Raw genomic sequence first — 18,958 nt, 5'->3', positions numbered from 1 at the left:
TTAGTCATAGGCTCTGATTCTCTCAAGTAAGCTATTCTGGATCAAGCTAGAAATGCTGACTTCCATGGAAACCAACAAGGATGGATGTGTGTGCCTGACAGATTCAAACCAATGTCCATCATGTGAGTGACAAGCCAGCGTGAGTCTGAAAGGACACTGACCTACATAAAACCCCCCAAATTTAATAACAGAAGTCTATGAACTTCAGGAGACTGAGAATCTTCTTGGAAGCTTGCAGAGAAGAGAAAGAAACTCACAGGGCTTGAGAATCCCATTTCCTCCATGCTTTTAGTGAATTCAGTTCAGTAGTTCAGTCATGTCCGACTCTCTACAACCCCATGGACTACAGTACACCAGGCCTCCCAGTCCTTCACCAACTCCTAGAGCTTGCTTAAACCCATGTTCATCGAGTCAGTGATGCCATCCAACCAGCTCATCCTCTGTCGTCCTCTTCTCCCATCTTCAATCTTTCCCAGCATCAAGGTCTTTTCCAGTGACCCAGTTCTTCGCATCAGGTAGCCAAAGTGTTGGAGTACTTAGCAGGAGCCTTTGCAGAAGGGCCATGGAAGCTGCTATGCTTTCTAACCGCGCATGGTCTCAGCCATTTGCTCCCAATAATGAGAGTCATCTCCCCCCACTTCCCCCCAGAAGTATAGGTTGCAGGACTCTGGGATACCCCCCAAGCTGCGACTGGGCTGCACTGCACAACTAACCTCCTCTTTGTAAAGTGCAGGAGCTTCAAGAATGGACATCTTGGCGCTCTCTGTCTGCACTTCCTCTTATAGCCTGGGGCACACTCATGGTAACATGGGGTACTCTGTGTGTGTCCCCAGGAATCCTCCATATGACACATATTATGAATATACCTTATATACATTCACTACCGCAGTGGCTTAGACAGTAATGAATCTGCCTATAATGCAGGAGACCCAGGTTCCATCCCTGGGTCAGGTAGATCCCTTAGAGAAGGAAATGGCAACCCACTCCAGTGTTCTTTCCTGGAGAATCCCATGGACAGAGGAGCCTGGAGGGCTACAGTCCATGGGGTCCCAAAGAGTCGGACACTACTGAGCAAATAACACAAATCACAAGTTGCACTAATGGTGTACATGTGTGTGTATGTTCCCAAGAATCCTTTGTATGATACATATTATATTTGTTGTCCAGTTGCTCAGTCCTGAGTGGCTGAGCAAGAACATTCTATGTATCATTACTGCAATTCATATTATGAAGATACATTATACACATGTACTACATAACAAGTTGCTCTAACGGTATGTATGCATACGTGTGTGTGTGTGTCCCCAGGAATCCTTTATTTGATACATATTATGTTGTTATTCAGTCTTTCAGTCATGTTCCTGTCCAACTGAGCAATTGAAAAAAGCATAATAGGTATCATTGCATGCATGCATGCTAAGTTGTTTCAGTCGTGTCCGACTCTGTGCCACCCAATGGACAGCAGCCCACCAGGCTCCTCCATCCAGATGATTCTCTAGGCAATAATACTAGAGTGAGTTGCCATTTCCTTCTCCAAATATATATCATTAGTGCAATTAATATTATGAATATACACTATATACATATATATGTGTATATATATATATATATACACACACACACATACATACATACATATGTAAATATATATGTACTGCATCACAAGTTGCATTAATGGTGTGTGTGTGTGTGTGTGTGTGTGTGTATGGTATATATTTGTGTGTTGTGTCTAAGGCCCTCTTTTCTGTAACACATCCTAAAATATGATTTTTGAGCAAAAATTCAAATTATTTACAAATACTTCAGGAATCCCACAAAAAGTACTGACAATAAAAGGTAAAAAAGAACCTCAGTATAGGGCAATTCACAAACCCCACCACCTAAACCCTCCACAGCTCCATTATGTCATACTTCAGTGTATTTGGCCTGGAGGAGGACATGGCAACCCACTCCAGTATTCTTGCCTGCAGAATCCCATGGACTGGCTGGCTACAGTCCATGGGGTTGCAAAAAGTCAGACATGACTGAGCATGCACACACTCAGTGTGTTTGGGGGGAGGTGGAAGACCCTGTGTAATCTAGAATCACAAGGCATCTATCCTGTGCCAATTTGTGAACATGTCGGATCTGCCCTTGGGCACATCGGAGAAGTAAGCAGAGTGTATCTTTCTGTCCCCTTTTCCGGTTCTTCCCCTCTTTCCTGGGACCCACCTCCCAGGACCCTCAGGACTCCTCATCCATCAGGCTTCCTTCTTTCCCAACTGAAACCTCATCTCTCCACAGGAAAGGATTTGAAAAATGCATTCACAGGGAGCTCTAAACAGCCAGTTAAATATTTGCAGGAAAGTGTCACTTCTGCATCTTCTGTATTAAAGCAAAGGATTTGTTAAGTGCTCAGAAGAGGTTTTGGCAAGGAGGAAGCTGCTCAGAGAATGTTCATGAAATTAGAACAAAATTTCCGCTCCATGCGAAAGCCCTTACATATCAGCAAAGATGAAAGGCTTGGACTCAGGCAAAGAAAATGTAACGGACAGGCATGTCTTCCTGCAGGCATGTCTGCATCAGCGAGGCCCTCTGCGGGTCTGCAAAATGCTGCAGAGGCAGCCATCTTCCTCCTGGGGCTGCTGGCCTGAAAGGCTCATTAGCCTGTTTCAGTCTGTTCATCGTTAGATCCACAGCCAGGATTCCCAAAACGCATGCTTTAAGCATGATATTAACCCACAGGATAAAGGGATCCTTGCTCAAATAATTTGGGCAAACACTAATGAAAAGAAGTGGTCATGTCTACGGTGGACTTCCCAAGGGTTAAACCAGACCCAGGTGCATCTAAGGAACTTCAAGAGCTGAATATATCCCTTCAGGCTTCTTAAAATTAATGAATCTTAGCTCTAAGCCCTGAAACACAGATCTTAAACAGTGGTTCTAACATGTAGATTTTCACTGAACAAAATAATCATCCTGGGGTTCTGCTGCAGCAATGCATAAGGTCTGCTTCTCCCCTTTCCAGCAGACCTGCTGCAGGGAACACAATTCACACTTTACCATCCAGATATTATAAATATTCTACAAAATACCATAGACCATGTGCTTGCATGCTTGCTCAGTCTCTCTGATGCATCTAACTCTTTACAACCATGTGGACCATACTCCCTCCAGGCTCTTCTGTCCATGGGATTCTCCAGGCAAGAACATTGGAGTGGGTTGCCATTTCCTTCTCCAGGGGACCTTCCTGACCCAGGAAGCGAACCCATGTCTCTCTGGTGTAACAGGTGAATTCTTTACCATGGTGCCATCAGAAATGTTTATCTCTCATGGTTCTCAGTCTGAGAAGTCCAAGATCAAGGTATTGGACAGCTGGTTTCTGATAAGGGCCCTCCTGGTTCTCTCTGTGTCTAGATCAGAAGAAAAGAAGAAAGGAGCTCTCTGGGACCTGTTTTAGGAGGACATTAATCTGATTGATGAGGGTTCCACCCTCAAAAACTAATCACCTCCCCAAAGACCACACCTCCTCCTACCCTCACACTGTGCATTAGCATGGACACAGGAATTTGAGAGGTACCCCAACAGTCTGGCTACAACTTTTGGAGACTTTAGATCTGCAGCATAGGATGAAGCCCATCCCCCACAACCCTCCTTTCTCTCTTTACCCAAAGGACAGGTCTGCATCACTCTCTGCAGGCTCTCCCTGCCTTCTGCTCCATCCTATGTCTTTCTCCTTCACCCTATATCTCTCCCTCACACACATACTGGATGCCAAAAATATGTTCACCCAGAATTTGTGAGTATGACTTTATTTGGGAAAAAAAAAATTAGCTTTACAGATATTATTAAGCATCTCAATATCATCCTGGATTTGGGGGTCACCCCTGAATGCAATGACAGTGTATTAAAAAGCAGATGCATAATTTTGCTGATGAAGATCCATAGAGTCAAAGGTATTACATCTTTTCAGTAGTCAGGTAAGCATGTGAGAGTTGGACCATAAAGAACACTGAGCACTGAAGAATTACTGCTTTTGAACTGTGGTGTTGGAGAAGACTCTTAGTAGTCCCTTGAAATTAAAGGAGATCCAACCAGTCCATCCTAAAGGAAATCAATCCTGAGTATTCATTGGAAGGACTGATGGTGACACTGAAGCTCCTATACTTTGGCCACCTCATGCAAAAAAGCTGACTTATTGGAAAAGACCTTGATGCTGGGAAAGATTGAAGGTGAGAGGAGAAGGGAACGACAGAGGATGAGATGGTTGGATGGCATCACTGACTTGATGGACATGAGTTTGAGTAAACTCTGGGAGATGGTGATGGACAGGGAGGCCTGGCATCGTGCAGTCCATGGGGTCACAAAGAGTCATCCACAACTTGGCAACTAAATAACAAGAACAGAAGGATTGGGAGGGTTCATCACAGTACAGCCTTCAGAGGGATGCTCTAAGTCAATAGGTCCAGGATGGGTCCTGAAAAGCTGCCTTGTAACAAGTCCCCAGGTGCTGTTTATGCTGCTGGGCAGATGACACACTCTTGAGAACTACTGAGCTAGAGGAAGACCCTGATGACATGATCTTCTGAAGGATTCTCAGGACACCTTCATGCTTTCCAGAATACAAGAGTGCTACAGAGGTTCCAGTTAAAGCCACAGGAAGGAAAGTTATGTCCAACCTAGACGGTATAATAAAAAGCAGACATGTTACTTTGCCAACAAAGTTCTGTCTAGTCAAGGCTATAGTTTTTCCAGTAGTCACGTGGGGATGTAAGAATTGGACTATAAGGAAAGTTGAGCACAGAAGAACTGATGCTTGGAAACTGTGGTGTTGGAGAAGATTCTTGAGGGTCCCTTGGACTGCAAGAGATCCAACCAGTCAATCCTAAAGGAGATCAATCCTGGATATTCATTGGAAGGACTGATGTTGAAGCTGAAACTCCAATATTTTGGCTACCTGATGTGAAGGGCTGACTCATTTGAAAAGACCCTGATGCTGGGAAAGATTGAAGGGAGGAGAGGAAGGGGACCAAAGAGGATGAGATGGCTAGATAGCATCACCTACTCAGTGGATATTAATTTAAGCTCTGGGAGTTGGTGATGGACAGGGAAGTCTGGTGTGCTGCAGTCTATGGGGTCACAACGGGTCAGACACGACTGAGCGACTGAACTGAAAGCCACTGGTCCATCCCCAGAGTTAACACACGTTCCCATCAGTGAGAGAGCCACTGACTGGTACAAATGTTTCCACTACTGCTGAGGATGGAAGCTGTCAGGAAAGAACCCTGCACTGCCCACTGCTTCCACATAATTCTGAAGGCAGTTCCTCCTTCAGGGAGAGGAGTGATCTTCCATCACGGGAGCTTTTCCAAACTGACATAAAGGTTGAATAAGCAATTTAGGTGGGAAAGTCTGATTGCATTTCTAAATTATCTGATGCTGTCAACAGGACGTTCTACATAGCCTTACCCCTCACATGGCAAAGTGCTTTACAAGCATGAGCTCATAATTCTGCTCTGAGGTAGTTGGGAGGAAAGTTGTTTTTTTTCCTGCTTTATGCATCTCTAAATCCTGTGAGGGTATAAAGCATTGACGTGTGTTCCATTTTTGAAGTCACAGAGTTGCCACAGTGCCATTCTCCTGTGATGGAAGGAGGGGACCTAGAACTGAAAACATTTCCATTCAAAGTTCCTCTTTTCATTCTTTGGATTCATGCGGATTCAAGTCCCACAGATGACATTTTATAGTCCCCAGAAGAAGGGTGTGTGAGCAGGTTGGTGGCTTCTGAAGACCTGGCCCCATCATACCTCGAAAAAAGAAGGAAAGGGGGAAAATCACATTCTTGATGACTTTGAAGAAAAACGCTTGTGAGAAGGAAGGCAAAAATAAAGATTTCCCTCTGTTCACTGGGTCTAGAGCCGAGCCATCAATATTCTAAGAAGGTTAAAGGGCACTGCATTATAGCCAGAAGCAGATTAAAGGGTTGATGTAAACTTACATGAGGGACTTCCCTGGTGGCTCAGATGGTAGAACATTTTCCTGCAATGCAGGAAACAGGAGTTCAGTCCTTCGGTCAGGAAGATCCCCTGGAGAAGAAAATGGAAAGTCCCTCAGAACTTTTGCCTGGAAAATCTCATGCACAGAAGAGCATGGTGGGCTACATCCACAGGGTCACAAAGACAGACATGATTAAGCGACTTTCACTCACTCACATGTATGCACACATGTGACGTGGGGGTGGGGGGAGGGGAAACCATTGAAACTTATTCTGCTGTACACTATTCTTATTTCAGAAGAAGTTCCCCTCCCCCATCCCAGACATGGATTGAACACTACAGATGAATGTTCCTCAAAGAGTACAGTGTTCATTTAGTCTTATCTTGTGCCCTAGTTGCTATTGTAGCACAACAAATTATCTCAGATTTTGTTCACAGTCTGCTGCAGGTAGGGGATTGGTGGAGGCAGCTCATTTCTGCCCCTGGTCATCTGCATTGTGGCAGCTCAAAGGCTGCATCTGGAATCATCTGAATAGATAATTTTAGAAGAAAGAAAAGAAAGTGAAGTTACTAAGTTGTATCCACTCTATGAAACCCTGTGGACTGTAACCCACCAGGACTCCTCCATCCATGAGTTTTCCAGGCAAGAATACTAGAGTGGGTTGCCATTCCCATCTCCAGGAAATCTTCCTGACCCAGGGATCAAACCTGCGTCTCCCCTCATTGCAGGCAGACGCTTTACCATCTGATCCACCAGGGAAGCCCCAGCATTAGGCATTCATATGTTTGGAAGCTGACCCTGGATGTCAGCTCAGATCACAGCAGTAACTGTTGCTTAAGCAGCCTACACAAGGCCTCCTCAAGTGCCCTGGGATTCCTCACACCATGGTGTGATTCCGAGAGTGTGAATATTCGGGAAATGAGATGGAAACATGCTGAATTTTATGACCTAGCCTAGGAAACCATACTTCCACAATGTTCCATCTTTTCTGGTGGTCATAGCGCCCCACTCAGGTTTAAGGAGAAAGGAAATAGATTCTACCTCTTGATAAAAGAGGACTTTCCTGGTGGTTCAACTGGTAAAGAATCTGCCTGCAATGCGGGAGACCTGGGTCCGATCCCTGGGTTGGGAAGATCCCCTTGGAGAAGGGAAATGGCTATCTACTCCAGTATTCTGGCCTGGAGAATTCCATGGGGTCGCAAAGAGTCAGACACAACTGAGAGATTTTCAGTTTCTTTCGGATAAAGTGCAGTGAGTTGGATTTCCTGGGTGGCACAGTGGATAAGAATCCACCTGCCAGTGAAGGGGATATGGGTCTGATTCCCTGTCTGGGAAAATCCTCATGCTTTGGAGTAACTAAGCCTGGGTTCCACAACTACGGAGCATGTGTCCCTGCAACTATCAAAACCCACACACCTTAGAAACTGTGCTCTGCAACATCAGAAGCCATCACTTTGAAGAGTAGCCCCATACTCTACAACTAGAGAGAGTCAGCAAAGAAGATCCAGTGCAATCAAAATAATTAATTTAAGAAAAAAGGGGGGGAGGGCAGCAATTTTCTAGAAGAGCATAAGGGATCAGAGAGTCTGGCAGAATCCACAGTCTCCACTTTGTCAACCTAACAGGGTGGCTGTCCCTGACATTCTACTGAGTGTCTTGGAAACACAAGAGCTGGGAGACGATTATGGGGCCATCAAAAGAGACAAAAACATCATCCAATGCTCAGTATGTGAACATTTGTACAAAAAAGGCTCAAAATACATTTAAAAAAATGCTCAGTACACACAGATCAGCCGCAGGAGAAGGAAAAATCACTATTTCTTTCTCTACCCACAGTAAAGGTACAAGGGGGTTCAATCACAAACTCACTAGAAAATTTGATGTGAAAGCAGACATTATCTCAGAAAATATGCTCCATGTCTTTGTCCAGAGAAATTAGGATGAGATGCGCAATTTGTTCACAGACCAGCACTTCCTTTCTTGCATGCTGCTTTAGAAACAGTAACGGCGATGTGTCAAATATTTTAATTACATCCTGATGTAAGCAGCACTCTGAAAATTACAAATAGTCAAAGGCAAACTAATTAATTTTTGAAGGTAACATCCTGATATATGCATTTTTTCATGGCAGAAATTAATTATGCTCAAGACAACTGTCTTTTCCCTTGGAAATTAGGACATTTCTCCCTTAATTAGTTTAAATTGTTTGTAGGAGATGATCACCACTGAGCTATGAAATTTCTTTCAGCAGGTGATTTTGGCTACCAAACAGAATAGTTTAAAATAAAATAAGAATCTTGGCTTTTTTTCTTTCTCAGGGTCTTGGACCTAGAGATTGTCATACTGAATGAAATATGTCAGACAGAGAAGGAGGAATACCATAAATATTTATGCTATATAACATAAATAATATTTATTCCATATATAGTAAACAATTAATTCAAAAAAATACTATATAACCCATGGAATACTCCAGATCAGAATACTGGAAGGGGTAGCCTTTCTCTTCTCCAGGGGATCTTCCCGACCCAGGGACCGACCCATGTCTCCCTAATTTCAGGCAGTTTCTTCACCAGGTGAGCCACCAGGAAAGCCCTTATTATATATAATAATATATATATATATATATATAGTGATAATATACTATAATATATAATAATATATATTTATATATAATATATAACAATATACTATATATATATATATATATGGGAGGGGAGTTTGGGGAGAATGGATACATGTGCATATATGGCTGAGTCCCCTTTGCTGTTTACTTGTACTTATCACAACATTGCTAACTGGCTACTCATCTATACAAATTTTTTTTTTAATTTTTAATTTCTTTAAATAAAATCCTGTTTAGACTTTTAAAAATACCTGTGGCTGATTCAGATGTATAGAAAAAAAAAAACCCTCACAATATTGTAAAGTCATTATTCTCCAATTAAAATAAATCAATTAAAAAAATACAAAGCAGTGCGGTACATATATACAATGGAGTATTACTCAGCCATTAAAAAGAATTCATTTGAATCAGCTCTGATGAGATGGATGAAACTGGAGCCGATTATACAGAGTGAAGTAAGCCAGAAAGAAAAACACCAATACAGCATACTAACACATATATATGGAATTTAGAAAGATGGCAGTGACGACCCTGTATGCAAGACAGGAAAAAAGACACAGCTGTGTATAACGGACTTTTGGACTCAGAGGGAGAGGGAGAGGGTGGGATGATTTTGGAGAACGGCATTCTGTCATGTATACTATCATGTAAGAATTGAATCGCCAGTCTATGTCTGACGCAGGATACAGCATGCTTGGGGCTGGTGCATGGGGATGACCCACGGAGATGTTATGGGGAGGGAGGTGGGAGGGGGGGTTCATGTTTGGGAACACATGTAAGAATTAAAGATTTTAAAATTAAAAAAAAATTTTTTTTTTAATAAATAAAAGAGAAAAAAAATACAAAGCAGAGTCTTGGGTTTTGGCTTGTTTCTGTTCAGCAGGGCTGAAAATAAATAAATAAATAAATATATATATATATATAACCACCTATGACTACATCATCAGCTATGTTCTAGGTGTGCTCAGTAGCTCAGCCATATCCAGCAATTTGCTACCACATGGACTGTAACCTGCCAGGCTCCTCTGTCCATGGAGATTCTCCAGGCAAGAATATTGGGGTGGGTAGCCTTTCCCATCCTGAGGGGATCTTCCTGACCCAGGAATCAAACCCAGTTCTCCCACATTTCAGGCAGCTTCTTTACTGTCTGAGCCACAAGGAAAGCCCTTGTTCTAGGCAATTATATGGTGATAAAGTGACAAACATCCCTGCTTCATGAAAAATACATTTTAGTAGAATTTCATAGATTCTACTCCAAGTTATGTATAGAAACAGATCAAATTCACAAATATTATTTTAAACCAATTGGCCATGACTTGTTTTCAAGTTGTTTGGTAGAATTCTCTTTCAAGTTGGTTTCCATGTAAAAACCCTGAGACTGGAATTTGATCTAGTTTTTTTTTTTTTTTTTTTTTTTTTTAATCTCTTACAGAGTATGTCTTTTTCTCAAGATGTAATCTCTTGCAAAGCCAGGAGCACAAAGCTACAGCAACCTGCAAGCTGGTCTCCTATATCAATCTTTCTGGAAGATAACAGACGATGAAGTTTTCAGATTCTTACAGTGCCTGTATCAGGTCATACCAACATGACTTAAACATAATGCTGAACAAACAAAAGAGCCTGTGGAATGTCTGTGGTCATCCACTGGATAAGAATCCTGCAAACACAGGAGGCGTGGGTTCAGTCCCTGGTCCAGGAAGATCCCATGTACTGCAGGGAAACTGAGGTCATCTCAACTCTACCCTCTTAGCTAATGCTATCCATGGAAACCAGGGTCACCCTACCCAGGTTATTGCTTACTATTCAGAACCTACTTCAGGAGGATACACAGATAGATACACAGATAGATACACAGATAGAAAGATACGGGTAAGAGACTAGTCTAGCAGTCTAGTAGATTGGTGGATAGGTAGATGATTGCATAGATGGATGAATACATAAAAGACAGATAGATTGCCTTCAGGATTTAGGCATGTATATCATTGCTAGAAGAGTCAGATAAAATTTTTGAGTAGACTGATATGCAGCTAACGTATGATGGTGGTAAAGGTTTAATTGCTGAGTCGTGTCTGACTCTTGTGACCCCATGGACTGTAGCCTGCCAGGCTCCTCTGTGCATGGGATTCTCCAGGCAAGAATACTTAAGTAGGTTGCCATGCCCTTTTCCAGGGGGATCTTCCTGATTCTGGGATTGAACTCGGGTAATGTACAGTACATCACCCAAATCAAATCCCTTTGTCAGGAACACATTCATGTGCGAATTTATTTACTCAACATATCATCATCTATATACTGCAGCATAGTAAGCGGCAAAAGATTTCAGGGCGGGGGGAGGGGTGGGGGGTGGGGCTGGGGGGGCATGGTACCTGAGCATGAACGGTCAGAAAAGGCCTCTTGGGCAAATGAAGAGTTATGTGCATATCTCTGTGTGTGTGTGTGTGTGTGTGTGTGTGTGTGTGTGTGTGTGTGCACATGCACATATGCTCAATCACTTTAGTCGTTTCTAACTCTTTGCGATCCCATGGACCATAGCTGCCCAGGCTTCTCTATCCATTGGGATTGTCCAGGAACAATACTGGAGCAGGATGCAGTGCCCTCCTCCAGGGGATCTTCCCAACACAGGGATCTAAACCGTGTCTCTTGTTGTCTCCTGGGTAGCCAGGTGGGCTCTTTACTGCTAGTGCCCCTGCTTGGGGAAAGGACTGAAAATCAAGAATGCTGCACATGCAAATGCCCAGCATGGAACTGAACAAGGCAGGCTGGAGGAATCCAGAGAATAGTCCTCTACTCGCACATCAAAACACAAGTAGATGGTTGACCTCATAGAATGAGTTTGGAAGTTTACCTTCTTCTTCAATTATCTTGGAAGAATTTGAGTAGGGTAGGTATTAGCTGTTCTCTAAATTTTTGGTAGAATTTAGCTGTGAAGCCATATGGACTTGGGCTTTTGTTTGCTGGAAGATTTATAATTAAAGTTTCAATTTCCATGCTTGTGATGGGTCTGTTAAAATTTTCTATTTCTTCCTGGTTCAGTTTTGGAAAGTTGTACTTTTCTAAGAATGTGTCCATTTCTTCCAAGTTGTCCATTTTATTGGCATAAAATTGCTGATAGTAGCCTCCTATGATCCTTTGTATTTCTACGTTGTCTGTCGTGATCTCTCCATTTTCATTTCTAATTTTATTGATTTGATTTTTCTCCCTTTGTTTCTTGATGAGTTTGGCTAATATGAGGTACCATTTCATGCCAGTCAGAATGGCTGCTATCCAAAAGTCTACCAGCAATAAATGCTGGAGAGGGTATAGAGAATCCCCTTTGCCACTTGCCCTAAATCCGTCCCAGCATCAGAGTCTTTTCCAATGAGTCAACTCTTTGCATGAGGTGGCCAAAGTATTGGTTTCAGCTTTAGCATCATTCCTTCCAAAGAACCCCCAGGACTGATCTACTTTAGAATGGGCTGATTGGATCTCCTTGCTGTCCAAGGGATTCTCAAGAGTTTTGTCCAACACTACAGTTCAAAAGTATCAATTCTTCAGTACTCAGATTTCTTCACAGTCCAACTCTCACGTCCATACACGACTACTGGAAAAACTATAGCCTTGACTAGATTTACCTTTGTCCAAAATAATGTCTTTCCTTTTGAATATGCTATCTAGGTTGGTCATAACTTTCCTTCAAAGGAGTAAGCATCTTTTAATTTCATGGCTGCAATCACCATCGACAGTGATTTTGGAGCCCCTCAAAATAAAGTGTGACACTGTTTTTACTGTTTACTCATCTATCTCCCATGAAGTGATGGGTCCAGATGTTATGATCTTAGTTTTCTGAATGTTGAGCTTTAAGCCAAATTTTTCACTCCCAATATAGTATACTAATGCATATATATGCACTTTAGAAAGATGTTAATGATAACCCTGTATGTGGGACAGAAAAAGAGACACAGATGTATAGAACAGTCTTTTGGACTCTGGGAGATGGCGAGGGTGGGTTGATTTGGGAAAATGGCATTGAAACATGTATCATTTCATATGTGAAATGAATTGCTAGTCCAGGTTCAATGCATGATACAGGATGCTCCAGGTTGGAGCACTAGAATGACCCAGAGGGATGGTATGGGGAGGGAGGTGGGAGGGGGTTCAGGATGGGGAACAGGTGTACACCCATGGTGGATTCATGTTGATGTATGGCAAAACCAATACAATATTGAAATGTAATTATCCTCCAATTAAAATAAATATATTTATACCAAAAAGACATTATTTCATTCTCAAAGGTACAATCAGTTCAGTTCAGATCAGTCGCTCAGTCGTATCCAATTCTTTGTGACCCCATGAATTGCAGCATGCCAGCCCTCCCTGTCCGTCACCCATTCCCGAAGTTCATCAAAACTCATGTCCATTGAGTCGGTGATGCCATCCAGCCATCTCATCCTCTGTTGTCCCCTTCTCCTCTTGCCCCAATCCCTCCCAGTTTGAGGGTCTTTTCCAATGTGTCAACTCTTCATATGAGGTGGCCAATGTATTGGAGTTTCAGCTTTAGCTTCAGTCTTTCCAAAGAACACCCAGGACTGATTTACTTTAGAATGAACTGGTTGGATCTACTTAAAGTCCAAGGGACTCTCCAGAGTCTTCTCCAACACCACAGTTCAAAAGCATCGATTCTTCTGTGCTTAGCCTTCTTCACGGTTCAACTTTCACATTCATACATGACTACTGGAAAAAACATAGCGTTGACAAGATGAACCTTTGTTCTCAAAGTAATGTCTCTGCTTTTGAATATGCTGTCTAGATTGGTCATAACTTTCCTTCCAAGGAGTGCGGGTCTTTTAATTTCATGGCTGCAGTAACCGTTGGCAGTGATTTTGGAGCCTCCCCAAAATAAAGTCTGACACTGTTTCTACTGCTTCCCCATGTATTTCCCTTGCAGTGATGGGACCAGATGCCAGGATCTTTGTTTTCTGAATGTTGACAATGATATCATAAATAACTTAAGACTTTTGAGGATAAAGGTTACCTTATAAATAAGTCTCACATATATGAATGCAAGATGCTTTAACATATTCATTTTCAAATAAATCACTAACATTAAATGCTATTTTACTACTAATAAAGTTTTATATGTAAAAAAACAAACAAAACATAAAGAGACGATGGTTGAAGAGAGGAAGTCGGCAACCCTGGGGCTCCAGGTCAAATAGGCCATCGAATGCCATAGACTTCACCCTTGGTGTTCACATGCCTATCACCACTGGAAGACTCAGATAAAAGCCTTTGGAATTGCAGAGAAACATGCAAAACCCCATGGGAAGTCAGCCTCCTGTTTTTATCTCTGGCATACACCAGTTCCTGAAACACAGGGCAGCCTGAATCAGAGGCATACAGGCTGTAAACTTGGCGAGGTGAATGAGGAGTTCTCAGTGAGATAGACTATTTTCCTAGCTCTGTTTTTCTGGCCTTTCATGTGTGACTGTCTTATGTTCCTTTCAGATGATGCATCTCTGTGCAAAAAGTACTGGGGGCCAGGTAGCATGGACAAACGGAGCTGTGTCTATTTCTAGGCCCAGGTCTCAGTGACGGCCCTGGGCCTCCAATCTCACTGCAACGCACTAAAGGAAATGTGCTGAAACCCATCACAGTCTCTTAGAGTGTCCAGACCGTGTTTAAAGCCATGCTGGAGCCAAGGACATTTTTCCTGAATTAGTTCCAAACTAGAACAAAGATGCTGGTACATAATATTTTTGCAAAACATGTAGGCTCAGACATGGACAGACTCTACACTTATGTCAAACATGGAGAACCATTTTCCAATCCTTGCCTCAGAAAGGTGGCTTGTGTGCAAGCCGAAAATAATAGCATGAAGAAGAATAATAAAACAAAGCTGGCACGAAACCTCATCATCTCTTGAAGAGGGTCAATTTTTACTCTGATAGCACTGATTCTTGGAAGCCAAAAGGGAAATAAATTCCTACCCACACAATCTGCATTGTTCCCGCCCACCTTATGTTAGTTTTATCTCACACCTCCAATGCATAGACTAATTTATTTTTTTTCTATTGAAAGTGTGAGGTGTTTGTTCTAAAAGTAAGCTGTCTGCATTTGATGCCATAAACAGTTTCTTCCTGATGACTGCTTTAACTACAGTTGTAAGAAAAAAATTATACATATGTTCTTCCAGATGTGTGCGTGTGTGGGTACACATTCTTTTTAACATGAAGACTAACTGTCCATTGCTGATGTGTATTCAACTGTTTGAAAGCCAATGGACTATAACCCTCCTGGTGCCTGTGTCCATGGTATTCTCCAGGCAAGAATACTGGAGTAGGTTGCCATCTCCTCCTCCAGGTGATCTTTCTGACCCAGGGAATCGAACCCGTGTCTCTTGTGTCTCGTGCACTGTCAGGTGGGTTCTTTACCACTGTGCCAGCTGGAAAGGTCCCGTCATAATGCACTGATCTTAGCCAAATGGGGAAAGTGACCTTAACACAATCCCCTGGCTTGAAAGGAGCTGCTAAGAGGACTCTCCCACAATGATTGCAAGAACACTGAGAAATGCCACCACTGGGATACCCCCACCCCTGCCACTGTAAACCTCCAGAGGGTCACATTTTTCATCTGAAAAGCTTCTGGGTTGGGACTGTCCTAAAAGAGAGGCAATAACTGACAAGGAAGCTTATGGTGGAGAGGGGAGCTCCCTGGTCAATGTAGAGATGGGGAGAGATGCCTATCATTGGGAATTTCCCCCATGGCTCAGCTTGTGGCTCAGCTGCAAAAGAAGTCACCTGCAATGCAGGAGACCCCGGTTTGATTCCTGGGTTGGAAAGACCCCCTGGAGAAGGGATAGGCTAGCCACTCCAGTCTTCTTGGGCTTCTCTGGTGGCTCAGCGGGTAAAGAATCTGCCTGGAATGTAGGAGACACAGGAGATGCGGGTTTGATCTCTGACTCAGGAAGATCCTCTGGGGGAGGGTATGGCAACCCACTTCAGTATTCTTTCCTGGAGAATCCCATGGACAGAGGAGCCTGGCAGGATATTGTCCATGGGGTCAAAAAGAGTTGGACATGACTCAGGTGCCTTAACACACACTATTGTCATTCACACCCAGAAACCGGAGCACAGCCATTCTCAGGGAAAATAGTGCCCACACGGGACCTCATCTGACATGTGGTTAATTGTTTAGCCTTTTAAGTCCCTTTAAAGCAAACTCTTCACTAGCCCTTAGAGTATTAAACAAGACATTTCACAGATTACTACATCATGATAAAGGAATTCTTTCATATGGTTTGCTACCAGATGAACAATGACAGTTCTGGTGGAAGTTTCAAAGACATATTCTATGAGGGAGAAAGCAATTTCAGGCCATGATTAAGGCTCAACACCCGTAGTGTGGTGCTATTAATAATGGTTAATATTAGTTAACCATTAATAGTTACTACTAATTGTTATCAATGAAAATGTTAATAAATTTTATAAATTTATTATACATAAATTTAATATATTTTACATACATTTTATAGAATATACATTTATATATCACTTCAGTCACTCAGTCGTGTCTGACTGTGACACCACGAATTGCAGCACGCCAGGCCTCCCTGGCCATCACTCGCTCCGGGAGTTTGCTCAAACTCACGTCCATCGAGTCGTTAATACTGTCCAGCCATCTCATGCTTTGCCGTCCCCTTCTCCTCCTGCCCCCAATTCCTCCCAGCATCAGAGTCTTTTCCAATGAGTCAACTCTTTGCATGAGGTGGCCAAAGTATTGGAATTTCAGCTTTAGCATCATTCCTTCCAAAGGACACCCAGGGCTGATCTCTTTTAGAATGGACTGATTGGATCTCCTTGCAGTCTAATGGACTCTCAAGAGTCTTCTCCAACACCACAGTTTAAAGGCATCAATTCATTGGCACTCAGCTTTCTTCACAGTCCAACTCTCACATCCATACATGACTACTGGAAAAACCATAGCCTTGACTAGACAGAACTTTGTTGGCAAAGCAATGTCTCTGCTTTTGAATATGCTATTTAGGTTGGTCATAGCTTTCCTGCCAAGGAGTAAGCATCTTTTAATTTCATGGCTGCAGTCACCATCTGCAGTGATTTTGGAGCCCCCAAAAGCAAAAGTCTGACAGTGTTTCCACTGCTCCCTCATCTATTTCCCATGAAGTGATGGGATGTCATGACTAGATGGGAAGACCAGATGGGATGATTCATCCCATCATCCACAAGGGATGATCATGACCAGATGTCATGATCTTAGTTTTCTGAATGTTGAGTTTTAAGCCAACTTTTTCACTCTTCACTTTCACGTTCATCAAGAGGCTTTTTAGTTCCTCTTCACTTTCTGCCATAAATGTGGTGTCATCTGCATATCTGAAGTTATTGATATCTCTCCCAGCAATCTTCTTCCAGCCCAGGCTTTCTCATGATGTACTCTGCATATAAATTAAATAAGCAGGGTGACAGAATGCAGCCTTGCACTACTCCTTTTCCTATTTGGAACCAGTCTGTTGTTCCATGTCCAGTTCTAACTGTTGCATCCTGATCTGCTATAAATATATTTTATATAAATAAAGTTTATAAGTATTATAAATATTAAATAAATATTAGTTGAAATTTTTATTATTTAATTATTAAATAAAAATTTGATAAAATAGTTCAATAAATGAAAACGGTTAACTGTTTGCTCTGCTGCTCTTGAGGTCTTTTTTCTATTTTTTATTTTGAGACATCAATGGTATATTGGACAGAAAGGCTTACACTCTGTTTTTATCAGCTACGTCTTTGAAATCAACTGTTTTTCTTAAACATGAGTGGAATAGATGCATACCAATTAAAGAATTACAGTCTGAAGCAAAGCCTGAAGTTCCTACATCTTTTCTGGAAAAATTAGGACTAACATAGTATCTGGGAGAAAGTATTTCCATTTATGAATAACGCCAAGATTCCAGCTGACACAACACAACTTTGCAAAACTCTGTCCTGTGATGCTTCTAAAAGCAAAGTTCTTATGCCCATGACACAGACTCAGCTGTGGACTTAAATAACTGTCTGCATGCATGTGTGTGTGGTCATGTCTGTCTCTTTGTGAACTCATGGACTGTAGCCCACCAGGCTCCTCTGTCCATGGTATTCTCCAGGCAAGAGTACTGGAGTGAGTTGCCATTCCCTCCTCCAGGGAATCTTCCCAACCTAAGAATCAAACCTACATCTCCTCTGGTTCCTGCATTGCAGCCAGAGTCTTTACCACTGAGCCACCTGGGAAACCCCTTTAAAATACAAAGCTCTAACTAAATTAACATAAGTATTTTCTACCAATGAGGCCATTTATAATATGCCAGGAACTGGGATAAACACTTTACATATATTATGAGTAATCCTTACAGAACCTGGTGAAATCAGGTTCTTCCTGTCTTAAAAGATGTGTGAACCTAAAAGTGAAGCACAGAAAGGTCAGGACTTTCCTGGTGGCCACTGGTTAAGTATCTGCCTTTGAATGCAGGGGACACAGGTTCAATTCCTGGTCCGGGGACTAAGATCCCACATGCTGTGGTACAATTAAGCTCACGGTTCGCAACTACTGAGACCAATCTGCCAACAGCTAGAGCAAGAATCCGATGTGCAACAACTAAGACCAGACACAAAGAAACAGAGGAAGAAAGGCTCACTCTCTGCCCAAGACCACAGAAGAAATTATGTGGGGAAACATGGAGGCAAAAACCCAGGTGTATCTGATCCTGAAGTTCCAGCTCCTAACTGACATTTTATACCATTTCTCATCAACTTCCCCAAAAGCTGGCAAATGCCTGTCTATGGGCCAGTGCACACAATATTAACGAGAGGGGGCAGAATTGCATCTGATCCTCAAAGCACCTAGGCTATCAGCCATGGCTATATTGATGCTTTTGAACTGTGGTGCTGGAGAAGACTCTTGAGGATCTCTTGGACAGCAAGGAGTTCCAACCAGTCCATTATAAAGGACATCAGTCCTGAATATTCATTGGAAGGGCTAATGTTGAAGCTGAAGCTCCAGTACTTTGGCCAGCTGATGCAAAGAACTGACTCATTAGAAAAGACCTTGATGCTGGGAAAGACTGAAGGTGGGAGGAGAAGGGAATGACAGAGGATGTCAGATGGTTGGATGGCATCACCAACTCCATGGATATGAGTCTGGGTAAACTCCAGGAGTTGGTGATGGACAGGGAAGCCTGGCAGTACTGCAGTCCATGGGGTTGCAGAGAGTTGGACACGACTGAGTGGCTGAACTGAACTGAATTACCTAAAGGCTCAATTACACACCACTCAAACTCTGCAGATGAGCAAAGAAATTCACTAAACACAGAAAATCTTCATCCTAATAAAA

Source organism: Budorcas taxicolor, chromosome Y, assembly GCF_023091745.1.
Source record: "Budorcas taxicolor isolate Tak-1 chromosome Y, Takin1.1, whole genome shotgun sequence".
Lineage (NCBI taxonomy): Eukaryota > Metazoa > Chordata > Mammalia > Artiodactyla > Bovidae > Budorcas > Budorcas taxicolor.
This window is presented reverse-complemented; position numbering follows the sequence as displayed.